Genomic DNA, 12089 nt, shown 5'->3' with positions numbered 1-12089 from the left:
TTTATTCTGCCCTATTGCATGTTAAGGACGCATCTTTTTTTTTTTTTCTTATTAATGGTTGGAGAGTCAGCACTAATTTGGGCGGAAATAAGGAATTCTCTTTGAAATACAGTCCATATAGAAAAGTATTATTATTCTGAAAGAGCAGAAGGCCTAACATACTTTATGTCTAGTTTCAACACTCCTGTTTCCAGAGATAACTCTGTTAACATGTATTAACCCAGGACAAAAGCATTTTCACAACATTTTAATATCATCTTTCCTATTTGAAAGCAAAAGCTTATCTTGTGACTTGGTTTTAATGTTACATACAATATATGCAACTGGACTATGTAAAGTTGCGTAACAAATCACCCTCAAATTTAGTGTTTTAAAACAGCAAACACTTATTGTATCACAATTTCTGTGGGTCAGACACCCTGGGTACAGTTTAGCTGGCTCACGGTGTCTCACAAGCCTGCCATCCTGCCAAGACTTGAATGATAGCAGACATGCTTCCTTGGCAATGACTGATTTGGCTTCCGTTTCTTCAGGGTTTCCTCTTCCAGAATCTCATATAACTGACTCATAAAGTGCATAGCACTCTAACACTGGCTTCTTTCATTTACTGTATTCATTTAAGAGTCGCCTATGTCTTCACATGGCTTGACAGTACATTCCTTTTATTGGTGAATAGCATTCCACTGTATGGATGTACCACAATCTGTATCTCCATTCATCATTTGAAAGACATACTGACTCCTTCCAGGTTTTGTCCATTATGAATAGAACCCCTAAGGACATTCATGTGCAGGTGTTAAGGCTTTTGTGTGGGCATAAGTTCTCAGGTCAACTGGGTCAATATCTAGAAGTACAAAATGATGGGCTATAAGGTGAGTCGAGGTTTGGCTTTATGTCAGCTTTGGAATCAATGATGTGTATGTATGCTGAGTTATACAAACTTTTAGCATGATGTGCTTTATGCAGTTTTTATCACTACCCCCCCAAATGCTTTCTAGTGAACCATAAGAAAGTTGGGAGAGAATAAGGTCAATCATTACTGTAAGTAGCATTTCTTATGTTGAATTCTACCAGGGAGGGGAGTCGCGGAGGAGAAAGATTCATCGTAAATAGAAAACATCAGTTAGGTTGTAAAGATGAAAGGAGTATTTGAGGAAGTAGCTGTCAGGAATGACAGGATGTGTTTCATATCTGAATTTGGGTTTTAAAATGCAGCCTGGGAAGGAAATAGCAGAGAGTCTATAAAAAAAAAAAAAAAAAAATCAGTCCCGGGAAAAGAATGATGTATGAGAAGAGAGAGACACAAAGTAAATAACCAGGGAGATAAAGAGCAGAATGAGGAAAACATGACAGTCATCATGATGACTGAGGAGGTGAGCTTTAGAATCATTAGAAGGGAAAGAAAAATAAAATAAGATGGAAACAGAGAGGGAGGCAAACCATAAGAGACCCTAAACTACAGAGAACAAACTGAGGGTTGCTGGAGGGCAGGGGTGGGGCGATGGGCTAAATGGGTGATAGACATCTAGGAGGGCACTCGTCGGGATGAGCACTGGGTGTTGCGTGTAAGTGATGAATCACTACATTCTACTCCTATATGTTAACTGACTTGTATTTAAATAAAATCTTGGGAGAAGTTATAAAAAAAAAAAAAAAGGATGCGGATTTTGGTGTGATGTACCTCCTTGATCGCCAGCCTAATAGCAATCTCAATTTCTTTGATTGACAGGAGACTTCACTGAGTATTTTTAAGAACTGTTCTTCCCTGTGCCTTAACCCCTTTTGATGCCAATGGCTTTTATAGGCATGTTTAACAAGTGTTCCCTGAATCGCCTCGCCCTCCACCCACAACCACTTCTCGTATAGGTAGGGACTTACTATAAAAGTTGTAAATGTAATAAAAAATGAAAAGCGTCCAAAAAGTTGTTCCATAAGCCAATCTTTATGCAGAAATGTGATGCGTAGAATAATTTACTGTAGCTTCTGAAATGTTCCTTCTAAGAGCATGCGAGTGAATGGTGAATGGATATGTGGGCCCTTAAATAATCAAATGATCATATAAGGAAATAGGGCACAGAAATGCTTTGTCACCAAATGCTGTATCACTGCTGTCACCATCTCACACAGGAAAATACATGCCTTCCTGGGTCTCGTTTCTACATTTGGAGCAAGGGAGGCTCCTGGCTCACCCCTTTGAACTCTGAAATAATGGTAAGACTATTTGCTTCTTATAAGGTGTTCTGATAGCCAGGAGGGCAAATTAAGATGCTCATAATGGATGCATGATTAAGATTTTTTTTTAAATACATATGTCCCTTCTAAACTTCTATAATATTCTCATGAGGCGTGGTTTCTGTTTTCAGTTAGCCTCCCTGAAACACGATCCGAAGTCTCAATTTTCACCAATATTTCTTCAGAACTCTGAAATACGAAGAACCAAAATCGTCAGCTGCGAAATATATGCATAGTTGAGGTAACTCGTAATTCTAGCATTGAAAAAAATATAACGAACCATTTAATTTCATTTATAATCTTCTAATTAAGTGGCAATAACCTTTTTTTTTAAGGATGAGTCAGTGTGTTCTGTTTTAACTATTTTTCTACGTCCACCATTTCTATTCTAGGATTATCTATATAGAAAATGTGGGAGTCAAAACCTAGGTTTAGTCCTTTTGTAATGGCTGTCTTATGATATATCCCTGATATATTTCTATTGACTCGTCATCGTTTCTTGATTTCTACTCTATTGGCTTCATATTCAAAAGGCTTACAAAGTTATCATTGATAGGAGAGACAGAAAAGCATATACACTTTAAATAACCAAACGATATAAGAAGCTGAGTCTAAAGGTAGTTCTCCATTTCACTGGGCAGTGAAAATCAGTGGGACGTTAAGCAGGCAGCATTCACTGCATTAGCAAGGCGGGGCTGTTCTCTCATTAGGCAGCGACACTAGATCATGTAAGACAGGACCGCAGACTTGCAGGGACCCTCAGTAGAAACTCGTCAATATTTTCAAAACACATCACATTCTTCTTGCCCTCCTTTGAGATACATTAGCAACCTTATGAGGTCCTCTGTTCTGAATTATCTCCCTGTCTTAATCCTTGACCTACTAATGTCTCAAAATGCATTAAGGCAACAATTAGTTCCTTCTCTTTATGCTGATTGGGCATTTGGCATTCTCAAAAGCCTAATACAACTCATTTTTCTTCTCCTGCTTGGTGTGATAAGGTTTTTATTTTAAGTAAGTGAGTATAAATTGCAGCACAATGTCAAGCAACTTAAGTGAGAAGACTATGGGACAAAGGAAGCAGCGAGAAGAAAATATGGAATCAGGTGAATGTTGATGAGTCAAAATAATGCCATGTTATACCTATTAAATAGAACAATTAAATAGAACGACTTCTAACCATTTTGTTTTCTGTTTGAGAAACTGAAGTCTACAGTTTGCTTTATTTTCACTATTTTTTTTTCCTTCAGCTGCTTTTCCAGCAAATAAGTTCCCTAACTCCTGCCACCACCCAAAAGCCCCTTTTACGCTTTCGTGAGAGTCTTACATAGTGGTAGCTGATACGACCTCCCACCAGAACTGTGGTTACTAATGACATGAATTTTCTTGATGGATTTGTGCTCATACCAAGCAGAAAGTGATTGATTGTCAAAAATGAGATGTTTACTGATTCAGCTGAACACAAAAGCCTAGAACGAAAGGTAGCAACCAAGCACTTCCCCTTTAAAAGTGAGCTATTGGATCGTCCATGGATTACTTGACAAGGTTAGGGCCCCACAGAGTTCTGCCTCTACCATGGAACCTATGGGGGGGGGGGGGGGGCGGGGATTGAGGTCATCAGCTTGGATAGGGTTGCCAGTGAAGAGGGAAGTGGGAGGGTAGTCAGTCAAGGGACCGCCAAGGAGCTTGACGCACGTCTCTGCAAGTTTGCAGATGCGGTTTGGTTCAGCAGTGATATTTGAAATAGTTCGCAACTGTCATCCACTGCTGCTGACAGATGTTGGAGTAGGATCCTAGAGCCCGGTGGTCCTGCAAAATACCTTTCAGCTACTGGGTGGTGGGAAGGTGAGCGGAGTTATGGAGAAAGGGGAACTGGGCAGGGGCCATTGACCTGACTGAAGAATTCAGGGTTACCTATATATACCAAAGCTAGAGGCATATTTTCACATGTGAACCATTCTAAGGCTCTAGCACTGACAAAACCTCAGCCTTGAGGAATACCTGATTTGTCTGGGCAAAATAGAAGGTCAAGAGAATCTGAGGCTATTGACCTTAGCCAATAGCCAAGAGAGGGACAGAGACAGACTTATACCCAGACACACACAGAAAGAGAGAGAGAGAGAGAGAGAGAGAAGAGAGAGAGAGCTGAATCTAGAATGAGAAATATTTTCACACTGGAGCCAGGCAGAAAGAAGCATTAATTTTCAATCTTGGAATTTGATTATTACTCCGGTCTAGACGTTTTAATGACCGAAGTGAGACTGTTCTCTGGAGTTTTATTTGAGGTCTTTATTAACGAAGTGTAATTGAGTAAAACTCTGAGGCAAACCTGAGAGTCACCCAGGGGCAAGGAGAGAACTATCCCACAGTCCGAATAAAAAGGTTAGTGGCAGGAAAAATAAAGTTTATTTTCTATTCAGATCTCAACATTCACTCGGTAAAAAAAAAATGACAACAGCAAGATGTTCCTCTGAGCGTCCACTGCCCTTTGGACAGGGCTGGGCTTGTCTGATCAACTGGCAGGAGGGGTCAAGGGCACTCATTTAGCATGATGGTTTGTTGTGATATATTTGGTTGGTTTGGGCTTTGTTTGGGGTCAGCACCAGAGAAGAAAAGGGTACAGAAAACCAGAACTGCTCCATGATCAGTTGCCTGTGCTCCTGACTGAGGCTTTAGGAAAACGCTTCTGCAGGAGCAAGAGAATCTTGTTTTCACAAAAGTCCACCTGAGAAGAGGGGCAGCTGTAGCACTAGCTGTAACCCTCTGAACATGAGGGGGGTGTCCCTCCTGATATATACACTGTCATGGGCTTTGTAGAGTGAAGATTCCAAGAGATTAGCACATCAGAACCTCAGACCTCATACTTGGACATGAATTGGTGTCTCAGACTCGGGGCAGTCCCAGCAGACCCTGGCACCTGTGCAGTGTCATCCATGTGACAGGAAGCCAGGGTGACAGAACAAAGAGAAAGTGAACCCATAGGACAGGCGACATCAGCAGTCACTACACTTATGGGCCCAGGGACCCCTCAGCACTCTTATTTTATTATACACTATCAAAAATCTCATTCATTGGTATCACTACTGTCTCAGTCAGCTCAGGATGCTGTAACAAAATATCACACACTGAATGCCTTAAACAATAGACCCTTATCTCTCATAACTATGAAGGCCGAGAAGTCCAAGATCAAAGTGCCAATTAATTTCGTTTCAGATGAGAGGGCTCTTGCTGGCTTGTGAACAGCACCCTTTTTACTGTGTCCTCACAAAAATGACAGCCAGGGAAAGAGACAGAGAGGGGGAGAGACAGAGAGAGAAAGAGAGCGAGAGAGATGTCTACAGTCCTTCAAATAATAGCCTCAGTGTCTCTGTTTATCTCTGTCTTTGCGATTGGCTTAGGTCAAAGGCATCAGACTCCGTTGACCTCCTATTCTGCCCAGATAAATCAGGTGCTAATTGAGACTGAACTTTCGTCAGCGGCAGAATCTAAAAATGGTTCACATTTGAAAATACTTCCCTACCGTTGGGACATAGCCCTGAGATCTCTAGTCAAGTCACGGGCCCCTGCTCCAGCCCCCTCCCACAGGGGCTCTCACTTGTCCACCATGCAGAGCACAGTCTGGTCTCTTCCTCTTCTTCTAAAGGCTCCAAATCAACCACAGAGACCCCATCCCCACACCTCATCCAAACTTCATCTAACTTTGTCTGTTGGATGTTCTTTAAGGTAGAATGAGTGTTCCGTGAACAAGCAACCAGTTCAGCTCGTCATTCAAACCATTGTATAAGCGGGTTTTTCTTTTTCCCTCAGATACCATCATACGTCGTCACCAGCATATCAAAAAGACAAATACAAAGAATAGATGTATTCAAATGAATAATTTTCCAGCTTCATCAAAGACATGCTCAAGCGAAACTAGCATTTTGTTTATCCTGTGAGTGGGTGGCGGAGAAGAACAGTATGGCTGCTAGGACGTTTTGGTGCCACTGCCTTGGCTCACGCTAAGTTCCATAAGTTTCACACTCCATTGCTTCTGCACCTGCAGTGAAACAGACACATTACATCTATTTCCCTATCACCGCAGAAGTCGTGTTTGACCTTTCGGTCCTTCTGAGAGAGTGTTGAGAAACCCAAAGGATCCGTATACGACATTTGGGATCTCTTGGACTAGATTATAGAGGTGTCAAGGGGGACAAATTTAGTGGCTTATAGGAGGGAAAGATGGCATCCCGGTATCATGAGGAGAATTGGCAGAAGCAAAGTCACACAGCTGTAAGCGACGAAGCCAGCACTGGAACCCAGGCACCCTGGCTGCAGGGATCGTCCCGAATCTCTCACACCACATTACATTCATGATGAATTGCTCCATTTATTGTCTTGTGAGCCTTAGTTAAAGCTACACAAGCATCATCTTCCACCCTGAGAATTTTTTCAACACCCTACCAAAAAAACAGAGAAAGACAAAGGGTGTCGATTAAAATTATTATACTGATTTAAAGCATAGAATAAAATGCCTGTCCTGTGAGCCCTGTTTATAAATGCATTCAAGTAGAGAACTCGGTTCTTCAGGAGAGAATTTGTGCTGTTACAGCCACAGTCTCTGTCACCAGCTTAGTGACACCGTCTTACGAGAGTGTAATGTCCACCAAGTGACAGGAAATGCACAGAAAGGCAGACTGGGTTTCTTGAAGAGCAGATTTCTAAAAGAGTTGATTGCTTTGTTTTATCAGAAAGCATCCTCCTATGCCTGGAAGTGACAGTGTGTCGAGCAGAGTTGTGCCATTTGTAAGCGGCGGAATCGCGTCCCTCCCGACGGCGGCCACTAAAACAAAAATCTCTCTCTCACCTCTCTTTTTTATAAAGGAAAACAAGAAGAAATCTAGAGCAATTTAGTACCAGGAATAGAAAATAGTGTAAAGATGTGGGGGCGGAGTGGGGGCGGGGGCACAGTGGCAATAGGTTTTGAACCCAGGAGGTGCTTGGGATCAACGTATTAACACTTAGCTGACGAAATGTTGCAAAAAACAGTCTGCTTTGCCTAATGATCATGCAGCTTGGGTTGTCAGCACCGTTTGGGCCTGAAAATATTCCCTGCTGGTTGGAGATGAAAGATGTGAGTAACAGAAAGGAAGCTTTCAAGGCAAAAACAATGACGGTTATGTGTAAAGAATGCATCAAATACCAAGGGTACAAAGAAGTAAGGTACAAAGGTACAAAGAAGTACCCTTCTATGTAAGGGTACTTACAAAGTAAGAAATATCTCTAAGTAAGACTTTTAGAGAACATGTTCGGTCTACAGGATGAAACAAAAGTCAACTCTGAGTATCATATATATATATATATATATATATATATAATCATATATATATTATATCATATATCATATATCATATAAACATGTATATATGTTTATATACATACATACATATATATGTATACATATATATGTATGTATGTATTTATTATATAATAGGGAACAATCTAATATAACCCAAAGCTTAAGAGATAACATAAAAAGATGGATATCCGTTATTTAAAATGTCTTTTAAACTTACTGTGTGAATGTTATTTCTTACTCCAATTTCTCTCACCCGTCTGATTATTAAAAATTTAGAAGAGCCATATAATATATTTGATTAGATTTATAAGTACTGACGTGATGCCCTGCTAATACATTTGCCCTACAGTTTGGGAGCTATTGATGATGTCTGGTATATAGTTATTTGTGAGAATTTATTAAAAGATGGTACATAATGATTTTTGATGTCACTATCCACTTTCGCTCCCTAAAATAATTTTTACTTACTAAAAATGGACTGTATCAAGACACAGCGTGGGTCAACAGCATTATTTGCTTAAACAGAATTCAAACCATTTTCAGGACCACTGTGATTCTGTTTGACAGGTTTTGTAGAGTTGTTTCCTAAAGCAGTATTTGCTGTGTTTCTAAACATAGAAGAGATCAACAAGGGGTCTATAATCCTTCAGTAAGTTCAATGGCTTGTGTTAGGGTCAGTGTCTGTGTCTTTCAGAATGAGCCATTTTGCCTCACACAAAAGCAGTAACTGTTATACATCATGTATATGTGTTATAAGTAAGTTTGCACCGTGACATAGGCACGTAGCTGGGCACATCTCCTTCTATGAAACAGGTGTAGCTATGAAATTCTGTGATGTTCACAAAAGTAAAAAAAAAAAAAAAAAAAAAGAATTATTTTTTATTAATGTCGTTTATTTCAGAGCAATGTTTTAATAAACCTCTATGCTTTATTTTCTCCCATGCGTGCAGATTAACTCTAGAACTCTTATATATCAACTAGACTAAGTGTCAGACAATGCTTTCCAAAAGACAGTGAAAGAATTGAAGGTGATACTCAAATGAACAGATGATACACGAACACTAAGTAAGGTCCTATTTAAACAGTGGCAAACAAAATGGAACTGGACTTTCTACTCTTCGTTCGACACGTATGATAAACTGATGAAAATAATTGGTATTCAATGCAAATGTGGAAGAGAAAAGAAGCACTGATGAGTTTCTCAGTGCGCTCTTTATGCAATCTTTATGTTGTTCCAATAGTCCAAAACTCAAAATAGTTTTGTATTGACACCCACGAAAGGGGGAAAGGAACAGTTTTGCTTTCTTCTGGGATGTTTAGAAACAATGCTTACGCAGCTACACTCAAGAATAAACCTGTCAATCAAATTAAGAGGAGAAAAGAGGATCGCTCCCTCACCTGCTAATTGCAGAATTAAGCTAATTTATACAATATAACACTAAATGCCTCCGGCTGCCACTCTTGCTTCTTCCACTGCCTTCTTCCTTCCAAGTACAAGAATCGGCTTCCCGTAATAACATACGTGCGCACAAAACACAATGTTTATCCTCCCACAGCCTATAACTTAGCAAATAAGTTTACACTCTACAGACCATTAGTTTCCCATACGACAAGCTTTAAAGATACACTCCTGTTATCATTTCAACAAGTTCTTTCTTAGAGCCTGCTACATGCTTGGTATTGTCAGAGACACCAATCCTGATATTTCTGGCCAGGAACTTTCCACTTTTCTGACAAGGTCTGTCTCGGGGAGACCTGAGATTCGTGACATCACGACAATTAGCTGGCATTATTAGGACAGGTACAGGTGTATCACACTCTCATTGTTAAAATGGTAACAAATTCAAAGTAGAAATGGTGTTTGCTTTCTTTTTTCTTTTTTTTTCTTTTTTTTTTTTCTGCTAGATAGGCAAGCCCATGTTAGCTCTTATTTTAATTTTTTTTTTAACTTTTATTTCTTTTCGAGAGACAGAAAGACAGAGCGTGAGCAGGGGAAGGGCAGAAAGAGAGGAAGACACAGAATCCGAAGCAGGCTCCAGGCTCCGAGCTGCCGGCACAGCTGAGATCATGACCTGAGCTGAAGTTGGGCGCTAACCGACGGAGCCACCCAGGCGTCCCCCGTGTTAGATCTTTACAGACCTTCTATCTGTCTGATAAAAGTTCTACCTTTGATCAACCAATTACTAAAGAAGCAGCGGTACCACCACCCACTTCCTATCATTAGAGGTAGCACATTTCAAAATGGCAATTAAAGTCCTTCCAGTTAGGACACCCGAGTGGCTGAGTTGGTTGAGCGTCTGACTTGGTTTTGGTTTGGTCATGATCCCGGGGTCCTGGGATCGAGCCCCACATCAGGCTCCATGCTTAAGACTCTCTCTCTCTCTTTCTCTCTGCACTTCTCCCCATCTTGTGCATTCTCTCTCTCTCTCTCTCTCTCTCCCTCCCCCTCCTCTAAAAATAAAAAATAAATAAAGTCCTTCGGATCACTACTATCTAAAATCTGAAATGGATGGTATCATTCTACACTGTTAAAATATTTCTCCTAGCATGATTAGAAAGCCTTTCATTTTAGTAGAAAATTTCCCTCATTGAGTATTTCTGTGGTCCAAAACTGCACATTTCAGGAAGATAAAACCTTTCTGCCACGTTCTCTGGCTTTGACTTCTCTATCCCAGTACAAAGAAGGGGGAAAAATTCCACAAGATCCAGGTTCTCCATCTACCTTTCAGATTCTGTGACTTCTTTCATGTGAAAATTCAAAATGTCTAAAAATATACATTCTAGGCATGGCTTTAACCAATACATCATGTAAAATTCTGCATAGGACAGAACATTGAAGAATAAAAAGATCCATTTTGTTCTCTAAAATATTTTTTTTTATTTTTATGTTTATTTTTGAGAGAAAGAGGGCATAAATAGGGAGGGGAAGAGAGAGGGAGACACAGAATCCGAAGAAGGCTCCAGGCTCTGAGCTGTCAGGACAGAGCCCGACAGGGGGCTCGAACTCACAAACCAGGAGATCATGACCTGAGCCGAAATCAGACACCTAACCAACTGAGAGCCACCCAGGCATCTCAATCTCTAAAATAATTTTTAAAGGATAAACATTTTGATCTAAGAAAATTGAAACAAACTAATATAAATTCCTATCCATCTGATTTGGGAGTAATCTACATAAGCAAGAAGATGATTAACTTTGAGAACTACCTTGGGTTAAAACATTACTATTTTTTCAAACCTGTACTTACTTTTCCTGGAGAAAGTATAGAGAAAGATCCTGTGCTAAATGTTAGAAAGTTATCCTTACAGAATAGAAACGTAGTTTCTGTCAATATTGAGGCCAAGACTTTGGTACTTTCTTTCTACCCAAACAAACAAAGAAAATACATTACTCTTACAGACTGAATGTTTGTGTTTTCCCAAAATCCATACATTGAACCCTATCCTCATACGTGACGGTATTAAGAGGAGCAGCCTTCAGGGGTTACGATTCAATAAGGTCATGAGATTGGAAGCTCCACGAAGGGGAAGAGTGCCCTTGTATGAGTCACAAGAGAGGTTGCTTCACTTTCCAGTCTCTGGCTTATGAAGATACACTGGGAAGTCATCTGTCTGCAACCTTGAAGAGTGCCCTCACTGGAATCTGACCATGTGATGATCTTAATTCGGACTCCCAGCCTCCAGAACTGTAAGAAATATATTTCTGTTGTTTATAAGTTCCCCCATCCACCACCCCCAGTCTATGATTGCTATTGTTGTCACAGCACCTCAAGCTAAGACAGTTACCTTAAGAGATATTCATTCATGCATACATTGCTCTGTCCAAAACTATTTAGAGGGCACCTACTATGAATATTAGTTTGTTCATCATTAGTTATACTGGGATCCTTCTGACTATACTATTCAGTGAACCAGGATACTGTAGACTTGATCCACTCATGATGCCAACCTCTCAATGAGAAACTCATTGTTTTCTGCAGCAGGGTTGATACCCTTAAATGACTTTTTGTTTTGTTTTGTTTTTGAAAAATGATACACATCACTGTGCTCACATTTTGTGGCCAAAAGAAGGCACTTGGCCATGCCTGACCTTAAAGGTCAGGGAAGTGTAATCCTCTAGGGGGTCAGGAATTAAGAGGAACTAGGGATATTGGTATGCAAGAATAATGTTTGTCAGGAAACTCAAATTTAGCCAGCCCCGCCAAAAGATACTTTGGCAATTGATTATTTTCTATCAAACACTTCATAATGTGCAGCTTAATTGTCAGAGAGCATGTCATGTACTCCTGTCTATTTCCCAAAGTGTTGGACAGATATTGGGAACTGAAAATTACCAGAAAAATTAAGTAATTACTGAGCAAATAAGTAATGAACATTTCATTGTCATCTGGGCACGCAATTGCTACAGGGAGATGAGGTTTTCTCTAACAAAGAATAACAGGAACAACATGAGGTCAAGTTGTGCTAACCAAGGTTGGCTGCATGCCTAGGTTGAGTACAAGAAACATATGGAGTGAATTGA

This window comes from Neofelis nebulosa, chromosome 1 (genome assembly GCF_028018385.1).
Source record: "Neofelis nebulosa isolate mNeoNeb1 chromosome 1, mNeoNeb1.pri, whole genome shotgun sequence".
Lineage (NCBI taxonomy): Eukaryota > Metazoa > Chordata > Mammalia > Carnivora > Felidae > Neofelis > Neofelis nebulosa.
This window is presented reverse-complemented; position numbering follows the sequence as displayed.